At 36.9% G+C, this 16,350-nt stretch overlaps 1 protein-coding gene across 2 annotated transcripts in view; it reads left to right on the forward strand.

Annotated features, from left to right (window-relative positions):
• Positions 1-215: 215 nt before the first annotated feature.
• The window catches only part of LOC106880618 (3-hydroxy-3-methylglutaryl-coenzyme A reductase), a 103,508-nt gene continuing 87,373 nt past the window's right edge, over positions 216-16,350 (forward strand). For both annotated transcript variants that reach the window (XM_014930640.3, XM_089363684.1), the window contains exon 1: positions 216-366. The gene's annotated coding sequence lies outside the window, so the exon portion shown is untranslated. The remainder of the gene's footprint in view (positions 367-16,350) is intronic.

Consider the following 16,350-nt stretch of genomic DNA (forward strand, 5'->3'; position numbering starts at 1 on the left):
TAATTATTACAATCTAATTCATCAAGTAAGAAGTTTACAAATTATATAAAAGTTATATTTAAACAAATAGATAATATTTTAAATTATTATTTTTTTTCTAATAAATCAACCTAATTTGTACGATTTTAAGAAGTTAAAATTTTTTTTATAATGTTCCGAATTTGTTACCATAGTTTTCGCATAACGTTTTTTGAATTACGTCCCTTGAGTACACCGCCTCGTTGTTAGACCTGAAAATGTGAAAGGCACGGGGCAAGGATTCGTGATTCACCTTCGAACCAAATTTAACTTCTAGATGACATTTGTTCATCATGGATTATCATAATCAGCAATCCATAGTTTGTTTTTTAACGTTATCGGCATTTGGTAAGTTATATCTTAAACAAGATTTTGTTTTAAAATTCTAAGCAAGTTTGTAATAATTATACTGAAACTATTTTGACTTCTTTTCCGTCTACAAAATTACGTCAGCCTTCCTGTATTGTTTATCTTCATCAACACCGTTTTATCGATATCGTTAGTCTCAGTGCTCACATTTAATCTCTCTCTAAATAGATGGAACGAGATAAATATTTACTTCCAACATCGAAATGTATAATATAGATCAGATTTTATTTTGAGGGAAAATATAGTAATAGATCATGTGGAAATACGAATTGCCCATCCTTGAAATGGAGACAGTCTATAACCAATACTTCGATCTTCCAATATTAGAGAAATTTGTAACTTTACAGTATTTTATTTATTTATATTATTGAGTAAATGATTAGATTATCTAGAACTGTTTGTCTAGCCAAACGTAATTCATTACCGTCTACTTTCATCTGTTAGGAGATAGTAATTGATTCTTACCATTAAACTCCTTGTAATATGTTATTACTATTTAATATTTGGCAACTGAAGGGTAAATGAGATCTGTTTGGACCGATTTAACCTTCTTCAGCTGATAAACCTGTTTGATTTTCAGTGTTGTTTGTTATTAAAGAGTTGGCAAAGAAAAAAAAACCCACAAAACACAATATATTCTCAGTTTCTTGAGTCCGAGTTATTTATTTATTTTAAATAATAAATATATTACTTGGTAGTAATAAAATATATTTATTTTTTATCCCATAACCTACTCCGAATACTCGTACAAAATGTTTTGAGAGTGAAAGCGGATGTTATGGAAGACAACTCTCATTGCAGTCAATATTTTGTACAGTTATTCTGTAAACTTGTGCAAAATTATGATTTATTACTTCAAAATAAGAATGATTTCAGTAGTGCGTATTGACTAATGTAAGTATTTGTACTCTTCCATTTTCTGTATTATTTTGTATTCGCATTTCCAGAATACTTTTAGAAAATATCTACTGTAATGAGAGTTGTCTTTCCTTACTTCCGCTTCCATCTTAATGGCATTTTTGTTCTTGTATTCTGCATTGAAATCATCTCACCAAATTCACTGCGCCTTCGTTTTAGAGTTAAATAACTAGAAATAAATACGACGTTACCCAAGAATTTATGAAGATATCCAAATTTTCAGTCCCACCCATCCATAGTCACAGAGAATGACGGTAAAAAAAAAGCACAACTCCATTGATTTACATGCTAGTGTATTCAATTCGAAATCGTGTCATTATAAACATACAAGTTGTTCAAAAGTACCGGGGAGTAGGGCTTTGAAGAGGTGGTGCGTAGTACTAGTTTCATGTCGTGAAGCAGATGAATAAATCTCTTTTGGAATGGAGAATCAAACAACTTTGGGTAACGAAGGCAATGTAAAATATAATGATATATCCCAAAATGAAATGAAACACCTGCTGTGGATTTGAACTGACCATCGATATGTTGCTAGTAATCTATTCAGTGGAGTTGCTTCTGTCGATCAGGTTAGTTGAAATGTATTGGGTAACATTTTTGCGATTTGGAGTGAGAAGCATATCCCTCTATTGTATAGCTCTGCTATTTCGTACAACCTATTGGTTGTAGGAATTGGACATTTTTGATAATATGAACAGATAGGCAAAATAGAGGAGAGTTTGGGAGGCCTTGTAGTGTGAATGAGTTGGAAGTAAAAGCAACAGTAAATTTAGTGGCTTTATCAGCAAGAGTTACTTAAAGAACCATCTTGGCTAAAGGAGAGGTGAATAGGGGTATTCTGTAAAGTTATTAGAAATTGTTTGTAAGGTAACAAGGCCTGGCCACAATTTTGGACAGAAGAGCTTGCAACTATGAGGCACAAATGCATCTTTTTACTGGCGGGCGTTGCAGTGATGACCTTTTATTAAGGTTTATTTGATTACCAAGCGCTCTCACAATGGTTTTCTTAGGAACAAAGTGTGAAGTTAGTCTGGCAAATTTTAAGTTAGTGGAAGTCAGTATATTTTTAAAATAAGTTATTAAATTACTTGTTTGTATTTTTATCTTAAAAAGAATGAGCTATGAAAGTTGCAGAACTGGTGTAGAGGTGGAGGAGGAGGAGGAGCAGCTGGGTTTATTGTGTACAGTATTATGAATCAATATGTTTCCCATGGTAAACCTTTTGCTACTCTTTCATTAATTTAGTTTGATCATATTTTGTGCTTTACTGAGCACATGTGCATCAGACATTTTAGTCTTGATCCAGTGGTTCTTAACCAGTGTTCGTATGACCCCTGGGGGTTCATATAAGATTTTGGGGGTTTCCACTCAAACAATGTAGTAAATTGAGGAGCCACAGTAGTATATTAAGGTTCAATTAAAAAAAATTACTTTAGATGTTTTTATTGCAAGAAACAGCTCAGTTAGTTTCTTTCTCTCTTTTACACAGTTCAGCCTACACAAGTTAATGTGTGAAAATCAAAATAGGGATTTTGAAAGAAATATCTATGGCGTAGCAATGGTGGTGGTAGGTCCACCTAAGTGAAAGGTGTCCATAGGTAAAAAAATGATTGAAAACCGCTGGTCTAATTCCTGCTCTCATGTCAAGCTTGTCATCTAGACTGATGGAAAACAGTACAGAATCAAGGTGTTGTCAACCAGTTTTCCATAATCACATAGTTAGCTAATTGGAGTTCTACAAGTTCTATGCCAATTACTTTTGGAAGCAATTGTGCTTCACTTTTGAATCAGTGGAGACAACTGTGCAACAGCTAACTGAAAACACCCTCCACAATCCTTAGAAATCAATTCCTCCAAGTGGTTCAGTCTGGTTGTACAAGCAAATGGTAATATATACACAACCTCCTGGTGTAAAGTCACCACTATTAACTGAAAGCATTTACTCATCACTGCTATGTTTTGAAGATAGCCATCAAGAAAGAGAAGTATGCATTTCTGCACCGTAGTTGCAAGCTCTTTTGTATCCCTAAATTTTGTTTAGGCCTTCTGGCTCATTGCCAACTGAAATTAACTTTGCAGAATCTTCCTATACACCTTTCCTTAGCCAAGAGGGTTTTTTTAAGTAACATTCCTGTTGATAAAGCCACTGAATTTACTACTTATTTTGCTTTCCACTTATTCACACTCAGTGTGTGTTTGTGCACACACATACACACACACTTCAGTAATAATCCTCCCAAACTCTCTTCAATTTGCTTGTCTCGGTACTGTGCTCACACAATTAATGAGTAGAAAAGAAAGGGTTTGATAAAATCACAAACGTACACCTAATGCATTCAGGACCTGAAAGAATCTTTGCACTTAACTAATGTCTGCCACTTTTCATACCATGTACAAGCTTCTACATAGTTGCTTGGTTGCTAGAAATAACACCTATTCCTGCTTTAAATCTCATTCTAATGCCTTAAAAATGAGGTGGGGGATGCATTTTTTTTTATTGGTTAGTCAGAGGAAGCAGGATAATGCCCATGATCTTTTCCACTGCTTCTAAGACTAGTGGAAAGGAAATTATCTTCCAGAAATCTGGTCTGAAATCTTGCAAAAAATGGACTCAGACTGGATCAAAAGGATAGGTGGTGCTATTCAACTGGGTAGTGGATTAACTCCACCACCCTTTTGGAGAATGTACTCTTAGACACCCCTAGAAAACTGATGTGGTCACACATGGAATATCTCTGATCATAGGTCTTCTAGCTCAGAGTTTATCTGGAAGATGTATGATCAACAACTATTTATACCAACATTGCCAAATTTCCAGAATCTGGAAAGTGGATTAAATCATCACAGTTTTAAAGCCCAACAAAACTCAGTTGCATTACAATACCATCATTCATTTCCACACACTAAAAGAAAGTATTAGAAAAACTCATCCTTTGTAGCCCTTGCAAACCCCTTCCACAAGTTATAGCATAAATTCAGTTGACTACACTCAACTGTTACTCATCCCCCCCCATCATTTCCAAGGCTGTGGTGAAAAAAAGTTGGAAAAATTCCCACCAAAACAGAGAATGGGGACATAAATGCACCAACACCAGTGACATGCAAAGGCTTGAAAGAAATGAAGCTAATATGCTCTGCTGGATATGCAATGTCAATGTGCACATATGACAGAGTGTGTCTTAAGACAAAAATTGGGCTCAAGAGGCATCAGATGTAGTGTGCAAGAGAGAAGACTAAGCTGGTATGGTCATGTGATGTATGTGGACAAGACAGCTGCATAAAGAAGTATTGATCTTTAACTGTAGAGGGAATCTGTGGAAGAGGTAGACCAGGAGGATGAGATGGTGAAATATAATCTTTCGATGTTGAGTCTCACAGAGGTGACGACAAGTTAGCGAGACTTTTGGTGAGTTGCTATGCTTGAGAAGACATATCAAGCTAGTGAGTTCATAGTTGTGGTTAGTAAAAAGCACCCAGTACACTCTGTGGGTTGGTGTTAGGAAAACAGCCTAGTGAAGCTATCTGACTTACCAGTCCTAGTCAAACCATCTAAGCCATGCCAGCATGAAAATGAATACTAAATGATGATGATGGCACCCATAAACCATATAATATCTTTTACATAGAAGACAAAAATACAAGGCTTTAATTACAATATTTTCAGAATGTTCACAGATTGTTTACTGTCTTGTGCACATTCTGTTCACAAAATGTGCAGGAGACAGACAAAGTGATGCAATGCACAAAAATACATAGAACATTTATGAGTACATGAAGCCAACAGAAAGAAACCATCACTATGGTGTACAACTAATCTTTTAACACTTTGCTTAAAGTGTCCACCATAACTCTTATCCTGCCTGTCATTCAAGAGGGCTCTTCAGTCTTACACAGCAACCTCAATGCTGATGTTGCAAAAAAACGTACCCAATATACTTTGCAAAGTGGTTGGAATTAGGAATGGGATCCATTTATAAGAATTATTGCAAAACTGAGTCACTGGAGCAGGATGAATGACACTAATTATATAATAATGATGCTCAGTTTACAACTACCACATGATGTCGAAATGAAGAGGGGCATACACATAACCAGAGTTTTCAAAAATTGCTTCTCGCTAGATTTCACAACTGATCTGTGATAGCAATCTATCATATTTAACATTGCGAAAACTGCGTCCAAAAAAACTAGTTTTCCTCAGCTGAAATAAGTTGCTGATTCTCTATAAAATTCAAATAAGACCCACATTGGAGTACAATTCTCATATCTTACCAGTGCTGGTACATGCACTATCAACCTACACAACATACAAAAGAGCCAATGTGGGAGCCTCTACATCAATGCTTGACTTGCTAAAAATAGAAACCAGATCTTCCTCATATAACACTCTACTGCCATGAAAAAGAAAAGATATATTGGATAATGTAGCTCTAGGTATACAAAAAAGATAGTTGGAATTATTTTAATTATATGTTTGCTCCATGAGATTAACAGCAACAATAACTTCTAAAAGAAGGAAAGGTTAGCTAATTGGAAAATATTAACACACCAACTAACTTTCACCTCTGAACCAGAAATGCACTGTTTCTTCTTTCAAGCTGGCTTCTTCCTCTTCTGAACCAGGGTGAAATGAGTATTGAAATTCAATGATCTACTAAATCAGGAGTGTCAACCATTGCAAGCCAGGTATAGCTTGTGGCAGTGTTTAATACTTGTTACCCTCACTGCTTCATCAGGTCCCAGTGAGTTTTTTCTACATTGTCCTACAATTGTTGGAATTGAATATTAACCACATCAATTCAACCTGTTTGGGAGAGCATACAATAATTACAACCACTGGCTCTCTTCCATTGGATTAACTTGAAAAAAAAAAAAATGAAATGTTTTAATTCTACTGCAAACAGATCTTTAATTTTATTTAAACTTTAAAAACATATAGTTATGATTTTATTGAATCATATTTTTAAGAATCTGAGTTTAGAATAATGAATCTTATTATAACTATTGTAATAACTAACATATGAATTAATAAAAACTAAGATAAAGAAAATAACCATTTAGTTTTGACATCAATAAGGTGAATTTCTTTCCCTTTTTTCTTTGAAATTCTCAGATGTAAATTTTGTTTCTTTATTTTCTTACATGACATTGTTGCTGCATAGCCAAAGGTCAGCTTTGATCCAGCAGATCTCTTGTTTAGATATAGTTTATGTTGAGTACTACATTATCCATTATCCAATCGCTTACCTACAAAATTGAAAGGATATTATTTTTCTCAGCCCTTACGTTATCCCAACTGCTCTTGCTATTTTCCCCTAGTGTTGTTAAGGTTCCCAATCTTGGTGTAGATGCTTCTTTGGTTATATTTTACATTATTTTTATTTCTTAGTGATTACAAATTAACTCCCCTTTGTTATAGTTTATCATCCGAGACCATGCCTATATTTCATTATAAACATTAAAGGTATTACAATTAACATCAATGATTTTGATGTGAAGTTGTTTTCTCTGTCTGAAAACTGGTGAAAATATGCAAGTCTATATATCTGCTTTTTCGTACTGGCATGAGCTGGATGGGTTATCATCGTCTGAAAGGTGATAGAAAGTTTCATGATGAATGTTGGCAAAGAGTGGAGAAACAAGAGTGATGAAAGGCTAAAAGAGATAAAATATGTACTAGAGTGAAATGAGTATTGAAATTCAATGATCTACTAAACCAGGAGTGTCAAACATTGCAAGCCAGATGCAGCTCGTGGCAGTGTTTAATCAATTTTATATAAAAATAAATTTTTTAATTTTAAAATATTGCATAAAAGTTATCTTGCTAGCATGTGTTTAGAATTGGATCTCAACCAAAGTTTTGATTAATATTGGTTCAGTTAGTGAAATCAGTGGATCTTTCTGATTTGGCGGGCGCCACTTTTTATTTATGTTTTATTTATTGTTTTCTACCGAAATATTTTAAAACTTCGTATACTTGTATATTTTGTCTTATAGAACAGATAAAAAATTTTGTATTCGAAGTTATTTCATGTAAAAAAATTGTCGTATTTCGGTAATTTCAACCAATCACTGATGTCTATTGAGGTGAAAACAATTACTGCTGTGGAATGTAAACAACATGTTTTAGCAGTGTAATGGGATCTTTTCCCTTGAATAAAATTAGTGCCGTTGTTTGTCAACAACAACTTTCAGCGGTACTCTTATTTAGTACATCGTTCGTGCGTTTGGGTTATGAGTATTTTTGCCACATTTGGTGAAAATCTGTTCAATACACCGACACAACCAAATTTGGCAAAAATATTCATAACCCTGACCCTAACCCTAAAACTAAAACCAGTACAAACGCACAAACGATATCGTAAATAACAATACTGCTGATAGTTGTTGTTGACAAACCACTGCACTAATTTCATTCAAGGGAAAAGATCCCATTACACCGCTAGAACATGTTGTTTACATTCCACAGCAGTAATTGTTTTCACCTCAATAGACATCAGTGATTGGTTGAAATTACCGAAATACGACAATTTTAACACGAAATAACTTTCAAAAGATAAAATTTTCTCAATAACACTAAGAGTAAAAGATGTTTTATATGACACATTCTACCTGTGTCCCAAGTTTGAAAGTGTTTCGTTAAGAAAACAAGTGGTGCCCGCCAAATCAGAAAGATCCAAATCAGTTCACCTTAGGGAGTCTTTTGTTATCTGAACCAATGATGAAGAGGCTTATGAATCCATGTACTAAAAAACGTGACCTATTTCTCCTTCACTTTGTCTTTATATACTGAGCTAAATGATTTTTTGGGTCAAATTTATGTACATATTTAAATGGATTTTAGTAATATGAATGATATTGAAAAGTTTTGCAGTTGAAACAATGCCAGCTTTTCATCAGACATTGATCTTCTCAAGAACTATGCATTGATTTAGACATTTTCTGTCTCATACTTAATTAGTCTGTATACATACATACATACATAGCTTGTAGATGAGTTTTTCTTTCACATCTCTGCATACAAGTTTTGCTAACACCTCATATTTTTTTCCTTTTTATATTGTTAATCAAATTTCTATAATATACTAGCTTAAAAGCTGCACTCTGTGCAAACTTTTAAGCTAGCTTTTGCAGAGGGCTAATTGGGCCTATCACCCAAAACTAAAGAGAGCAATAATTAAGCATTTATTGGTACCCTACCAATATGATATTATTTTAAATTTAGTTTAAATGATAAACTTGTAAGTTCACAAATTTTTGGTGTTCTTTTTAAAATTTGAATTTTCAACTGTTAGCATACAACAAAACCTGATCCCAATGCTGGATGTTCAAGAACCAAATGAAGGGCAGATTTTCAATCCTAGGATCATCTTGATTCCAAAAAGGTATAATATGTCTGTAGAGCAAATGTAGACTGAGGTACAGGGGTCCTGGATGGACGGACAAGCAGAATTTCGCATTTATTATTATAGATACCAACACCTTTATTTACTTTGGTCTATGTTGTGAATTGAATTTTTAATAATAATCGTTCCATTTGACCCATGAAATCTAGTTTATGCTTTAATTTACCCAACAAAACCAGATGATTTTGACATCTGTGTACTAAACCTTTGAAAGCAGTACCCCACCCCACCATAGTGACTGCAGCTAGTAATGAAAGAAAATGGAGCCCTTGTTCCATTAAATGTGTATATATTGGGCTACTAAAGAATGTAATTAATCACAAATTAATTTAGAAAATTTACTCATTTGAGTTTACATTCAAACTACTTTTTTCTTGCAGTGAGGGTACTGTAAATGTTCTCCTTCAAAGCATCTCCTTTGTCATTGTATCAACTATATCAATCATTGGAGATAACATGTTCCTGTGCTACCTGATTAGGGAGCTTCTATGCTGTTGGTTGACTTGCTGGGTATAGTTGCTAAATTTTCCTCATCACACTCTGCTGCCTCAAAATGAGACCATTATATAATGTAGTCATAGCTATACTGTTTGAATCTCTTTTTATCAATGATCTGCTCAATCAGAACTAACCTGGGGTTAAATCACAACTTCATTAACTCAGTATGTAGGCATATTATCTAAATATCCCAACACTTCTATCATCTTAGTAAGTATCTTGGAGGGATCTACAGCTTAATTATACTAAAACTCAGCCTCAGTAACTGGCTATGTTTTTCACCTTCGTTTGGGCTAGTATCTCTCTATGCAATTTATATATATTAATCTCTTGTAGTGATAATTCCAATTTTTTTTTTTTTTTACTTTAAGGACAATTAAGTTTTGACACAATTCTCAATGACGTCCTGGTTCATATAAATACATTGCTAGGTCCTTGCCTTTTTAGAGTGTAGAACAACATTAACAAATCTCTTGGCTATCCCTACTCTCTATTTATTCTTGAAATTTCTAATACCGTTGTGTTTATTCTCGAAAATCCATGCTGCTAAAGATCAGACTCGCTCCGCTTTTACATTCAGATTTTTAATGAAAATTTCAGGGTTGTTTCCCTTGCTTTTCATTTTTGACCAGATTTAGTGATTTAGAAAACGATTATTTTCATCACTTAAAGTCAAATTTAAAAACCAGATTCACTCCGCACTGGAGTCCATATTTAATTAATTTTAATTAAAATTTCAACGTTGTCTCCTTTTGTCCGCTTTTTTATTGATCATTTAGAAATAAATCGTTCTTATAACTGAGGGTGTAATTTTAATTAATTAATATTTCTTGGCTATAATAGCAATTAAAACAATGTTGGGATCATATTCCACTTAGGACAGAAATTGAGGTTGATAACCATTTGCTGGTATGACTAAATTCACTACATGTGTGGTAGGTTGTAAGATTATCACTGTCTTTCCGAAGTTTGTTCTATATCATAGAACTCCAGCAGCTTTATTTAACTCCTTATTCCTTGCATTATGACCATTATCTAGGATATCTATCGGAGGCACAATGGCCCAGTGGTTAGGGCAGCGGACTCGCGCTCATAGGATCGTGGTTTCGATTCCAAGACCTGGCATTGTGAGTGTCTATTGAGCGAAAACACCTAAAGCTCCACGAGGCTCCGCCAGGGGATGGTGGTGAACCCTGCTGTACTTTTCCACCACAACTTCCTCTCACTCTTACTTCCTGTTTCTGTTGTACCTGTATTTCAAAGGGCCAGCCTTCTCACACTGTGTCACGCTGAATGTCCCCGAGAACTACGTTAAAGGTACACGTGTCTGTGGAGTGCTCAGCCACTTGCATGTTAATTTCGCGAGCAGGCTGTTCCATTGATCGGATCAACTGGAACCCTCGACGTCGTAAGCGACGGAGTGCCAACAACAACAACAACAGTATATCTATCTCTCTTGATAATCATCCAAGCATCACTGTTAAATTAACGGCTAGTAAGACTGGTTGCCATCACTGTTGAAATTGACAACTAATGTGACTAGTTGACATCATCATCATTTAATGTCCATTTTCCATGCTGGCATGGGTTAGACAGTTTGACTGGAACTAGTTAGCCAGAGCTGCACTAGGTTCCAGTCTGATTTGGCATTGTTTCTATGGCTGGATGCCCTTCCTAGCACCAACCACTCCAACTGTGTAACGGGTGCTTTTTTACATTCCACCAGCACAGGTGCCATTTACATGACATTGGCAATGGCCACGACTAAAATTTTACTTGACTTGACAAGTCTTCTCAAGCACAGCATATCGCCAAAGGTCTCAGTCACTTGTTAATTGCCTCTGTCAGACCCAACATTCGAAGATCGTGCTTCACCACCCCCTCCCATGACTTCCTACATCTATCTCTTTCACAGGTTCCCCCCACAGTTAGAGACTGGCACTTCTTTACACAGCTGTCCTCATTCATATGCATCACATGACCATACCAACACAGTTGTCTCTCTTGCACATTACATCTGATGCCTCTTAAACCCAGTTTTTCTCTCAAGACGCTTACACTGTCGTATATGCACATCACTGTTGAAATTGACAGCTGTCATTGCTTAAGAAAATGTCGACTAGGACAGCTTGCTATCATCAACTGTCATCAAAGTAATTAGCATAAATGCTTTAAAGATCCATATCATTTAGTTGTTTATCAATTACATGTGGTACATAAGTGTTGCTATCATTCTGTTACTTTGTGGAGGCGCAATGGCCCAGTGGTTATGGCAGCGGACTCGCGGTCATAGGATCGTGGTTTTGATTCCCAGACCGGGTGTTGTGAGTGTATATTGAGCGAAAACACCTAAAGCTCCATGAGGCTCCGACAGGGGATGGTGGCGAACCCTGCTGTACTCTTTCACCACAACTTTCTCTCACTCTTACTTCCTGTTTCTGTTGTGCCTGTAATTCAAAGGGTCAGCCTTGTCACACTGTGTCACGCTGAATATCCCCGAGAACTACATGAAGGGTACACGTGTCTGGATAGCTCAGCCACTTGCACGTTAATTTCATGAGCAGGCTGTTCCGTTGATTGGATCAACTGGAACCCTCAACGTCGTAAGTGATGGAGTGTCAACAACAACAACATTCTGTTACTCATTTTAACTGCTTTAAACCACCTGCAGATAGGGTCTTGATCCTCTGAAAAGAATTTGAATATGTATATACAGGTAGGGTATACATACATATATTTATATTGCAAAGTAGTTGCTAGTATAATTGATGTAACAGATATCTAAAAGAAACTTTAATTAAATATTGATTGCCATAGAGAGTGAATTTGATATTCAGAAGAACCTGCTTACATCTTACTAGGCCACCTCAACAAAGTATAATTTATCTGGACAGGTTTCTATCTTGCTAGGCCTTCTCAGCAAAGCATAGTCTTTTCATTACTGCAAATATAAGATGACTGAAGAAATAAAATAGCATCTTTATTAAAGGTAAAACTCACTCCTTCTGCATTCTATATATTACCAAACTTTTGGGCTGTCTGGCTTCTCTTCTTTTATCTCTTCTTTATTTTACTAGGCCTATTCATTTAGGTATTGTCATTTTCAACACTCAAGATGTACTTTTAATTAATTGAAATGTTTTGGTTTACTGCATCAAGTATGTACTATTAAGCTTTCGTGCAGCTGAAGTCACTGGATATCCTTCCTTTGTCAGCTTTCAATAGCTATGTATATACATATTTAGCTGAGCTTCAAGCCACACATGTATGCCTTCGCATGTGAAGATGTTAAAATAAATGTCAGGTTAGTGTGTAAACACACAAAATGGATTTAAGAGGTATGGTTGTCTTCAGTAACTTGAGTAGAAGGTTATAAGTTATGGAGGAGTGGTTGTTTGTTATGAAATAGGTATATCTGTAATGTCAGGAATGAAAGAGGTGGGTGTTTACATTTGAATTGTTTTATGTAACCTATTAATGCATAGTGCCACAACAATAAGACTGTATGAAGTATTCATTGCTTCTAGTTACTTAGTTTTCTATCTTTAGTGGTTAGGGTAATTGGCTCACAATTGAAAGGTCATGAGTTCGATTCCCAGCAGTGCATTGTGTCCTTGAACAAGTCTCTTTATTTCATGTTGTTCCAGTACACTCAGCTGACAAAAGTGAGTTGTACTTGTAATTCAAAGGGCCAGTCTTGTCACATTCTGTGCCACACTGAATCTCCCTCTTAACAGTACACATGTTTGTAAGATACTCAGCCACTTGTTGTGTGTGAGGGCGCAAGGCCTAGTAGTGAGGGTGTTGTACTCACGATTGCGAGATCGTGGTTTCAATTCCTAGACTAGGTGGTGCATTGTGTTCTTGAGCAAAACACCTCATGTTGTGTTGCTCTGCGATCACTTTAACACCTGACATGTGGGGGTACACAGTGCACCTGTTCAGACAGTGTTGATTTGATGAGAGAGTGAGCTAATGTGCGAAACAAATCATTTGTGCAGTTTGTTTGGCATAAGCTGAACACTCATACATCATTTTCAATGGCAGAGTCTCTACGTTCAAATACATCACTGGTAACTCTGAGTTATTTCCCTTAGCTGATTTTTGTTTAATGTATGAAAATAATCTAGGCCATAAGTGTGTTCTACAATTTTTTAATATAAGCCCAAGTATCTTGGCTACTGAAGGTAATATCAGACAATTGTCATGCAGATGATAACTATAGAACCAGAAACACGTGTCCACAACTGTCCTCTTATCTGTGGACAAGAAGCCTGTCCTTTTCTTTACTTGCATGTCAACTTTGAGAAATCCTTGAATCTTGAGATTATCTCCCTTCCTTAAAGGGAGTTAGTCTTAATTGCCATTTGGTATTTATGTATTCCCTTCTATCCCCATCTTTATCCATTTGCCATTCTCCTTTCAGCTCTTGCAAGCTTACTTACCTACTCACTCACCCTGTCCAATCCTCTCTCTACCACTTCACTTATATTCATCTCCTTGTAACTTGAAGCTAGGCTCTGACATTTTTTTGCCACCATTTCTCTCTCCTCTACATCCTTTTTTCCAAATGGGGTGGTCATATATCTCCCATACCTATAGATACTTCACTATAAAAATACAGAGGATGTAAGATAGGAGATGTAAAAATAGTGATGGGAGTAAGTCAATCGCTGAAAGATTATTAAAAAAGAAAGACTTAGAACTACAAAATAATGCTTGAGAGTTTACACTTAAGACAATACAACACTAAGATATATATATATATATATATATATATATATATATATATATATATATATAGTCTATTACTTGTTTCAGTATTTAGATTGTGGCCATGCTGGGGCACCACCTTGAGAAACTTTTGGCCGAACTAATTGACCTCAGTACTTATTTTTGTTAAGCCTGGTATTTATTCTCTCAGTTCCTTTTGACGAACTGCTAAGTTATGGGGATGTAAACAAACCAACACTGGTTGTCAAGTGGTGGTGGGAGACAAACTTTGATGTAAAGACACATAGATACACAACAGGCTTCTTTCAGTTTCCATTCACCAAATCCACTCATGAAGCTTTGGTTGGCCTGAGGCTATAGTAGAAGACATTTGCTCCAGGTATTACACAGTGTAACTGAACCTGGAACCATGTGGTAGGGAAGCAAGCTTCTTACCTCTCATTCCAGGAGAAAACCAATATATTATTGCATACAAATATATATATATATATATATATATATATATATATATATATATACATATATATATATCATCATCATCATCATCATCATTTAACGTCCGCCTTCCATGCTAGCAAGGGTTGGACAATTTGACAGAGGACTGGCGAACCAGATGGCTACACCAGGCTCCAATCTGATTTGGCAGAGTTTCTACAGCTGGATGCCCTTCCTAACGCCAACCACTCTGAGAGTGTAGTGGGTGCTTTTACGTGCCACCGACTTGAAGGTCACGCTCAAAATGATGTATTTTACGTGCCACCTGCACAGGAACCAGTCCAGCGGCACTGGCAACGACTTCGCTCGAATGTCTTTGCACATGCCACCGGCACAAGTGCCAGTAAGGCGACACTGGTAACAATTACGCTCAAATGGTGCTATTTACGTGCCACTGGCATGGAAGCCAGACAGCTGCTCTGGCAACAATCACACTCAGACAGTGCTGTTAGTGCCCCACTGGCACAGGTGCCAGTCATCGAATATGGTTCAATTACGATTTCGATTTCACTTGCCCCAACAGGTCTTTGCAAGCCAAGTTTAGTGTCCAAAGAAGGAGAGGTTGGCATGGGTGCCAGTCGTCAAATTTGGTTCGATTTTGATTTCACTTGCCTCATATATATTGTATTATATATATATATATATGCCTTAGAGTCAACCTAGCTAAAACCAAAGTCCTAATAAGTAGAAAGGTAGACAAACCACAAACCCCTTCAGGTAGATGGCCCTGCTCAATCTGTAGAAAAGGCGTAGGTAGAAACTCTACAAGATGTACCCAGTGTAAGCTATGGACACATAAGAGGTGCAGCAATATCAAAGGAATGCTAACTAGCAAGATAGTTCTTGTATGTGGCAGATGCTCAGGAGCAATAAACACTGAAAATGTGCAGAGAACAACTTCTGCACATTCCAGGGAGAAAAAAACTAGAAGTAGTTGATAGCTTGTTACCTAGGTGACCAAGTCAGTAGCGGGGGAAGGTGCGCTGAAAGTGTAGCTGCTAGAAAAAGAATAGCCTGGGCTAAGTTCAGAGTGCTCTTACCTCTGCTGGTGACAAAGGGCCTCTCGCTCAGAGTAAAAGGCAGACTGTATGACATGTGTACGAACAGCCATGCTACATGTCAGTGAAGGATGGGCCGTGACTGCAAGGAATGTAGCCAGTATGCACCGATGGATGTGTAATGTTAGTGTGCATACTCGACAGAGTGTTAGTACCTTGAGAGAAAAGTCGGATCTAAGAAGCATCAGTTGTGGTGTGCAAGAGAGACAATTGCGCTAGTATGGACATGTGGCAAGAATGGATGAGGCTAGCTGTGTGAAAAAGTGCCATAGCCTAGCAGTTGAGGGTACCTGTGGAAAAGGTAGACCCAGGAAGACCTGGGATGAGGTGGTGAAGCACGGCCTTCGAACATTAAGCCTCACCGAGGCAATGACTAGTGACCGAGACCTTTGGAAATATGCTGTGTGTGAGAAGACCCAGCAAGACAAGTGAGACCACAACCCGTGGCCTTTACCAGGGGTGTAGCCAGCCCACTTATGCATACCTTTCCTTCTTTGGACACAAATCCCTGCTTGCAAAGACCTGTTGAGGCAAGTGAAATCGAAATCAAACCAAATTCGACAGCCATCTGGTTCACCAGTCCTCAGTCAAATCGTCCAACCCATGCTAGCATGGAAAGCAGACGTTAAATGATGATGATGATGATGATGATACACACACACACACACACACACACAAAAACACATTCACCCCTCCTCACCGCCAGCTCTCAGATACCCAACTGTTTGGCTAACATGTACACACACATACCCCATAGACTCAGCAGGCTGTTGTGGTCAGTGACAGTAAATTAGATGCCCATGTTGATTTACAATGTGACATCAACTGCCTTGAGTACCTGCATCCCCTATCTA

The sequence above is a fragment of the Octopus bimaculoides genome, chromosome 15 (assembly GCF_046866305.1).
Source record: "Octopus bimaculoides isolate indiv1 chromosome 15, ASM4686630v1, whole genome shotgun sequence".
Taxonomy (NCBI): Eukaryota; Metazoa; Mollusca; class Cephalopoda; order Octopoda; family Octopodidae; genus Octopus; species Octopus bimaculoides.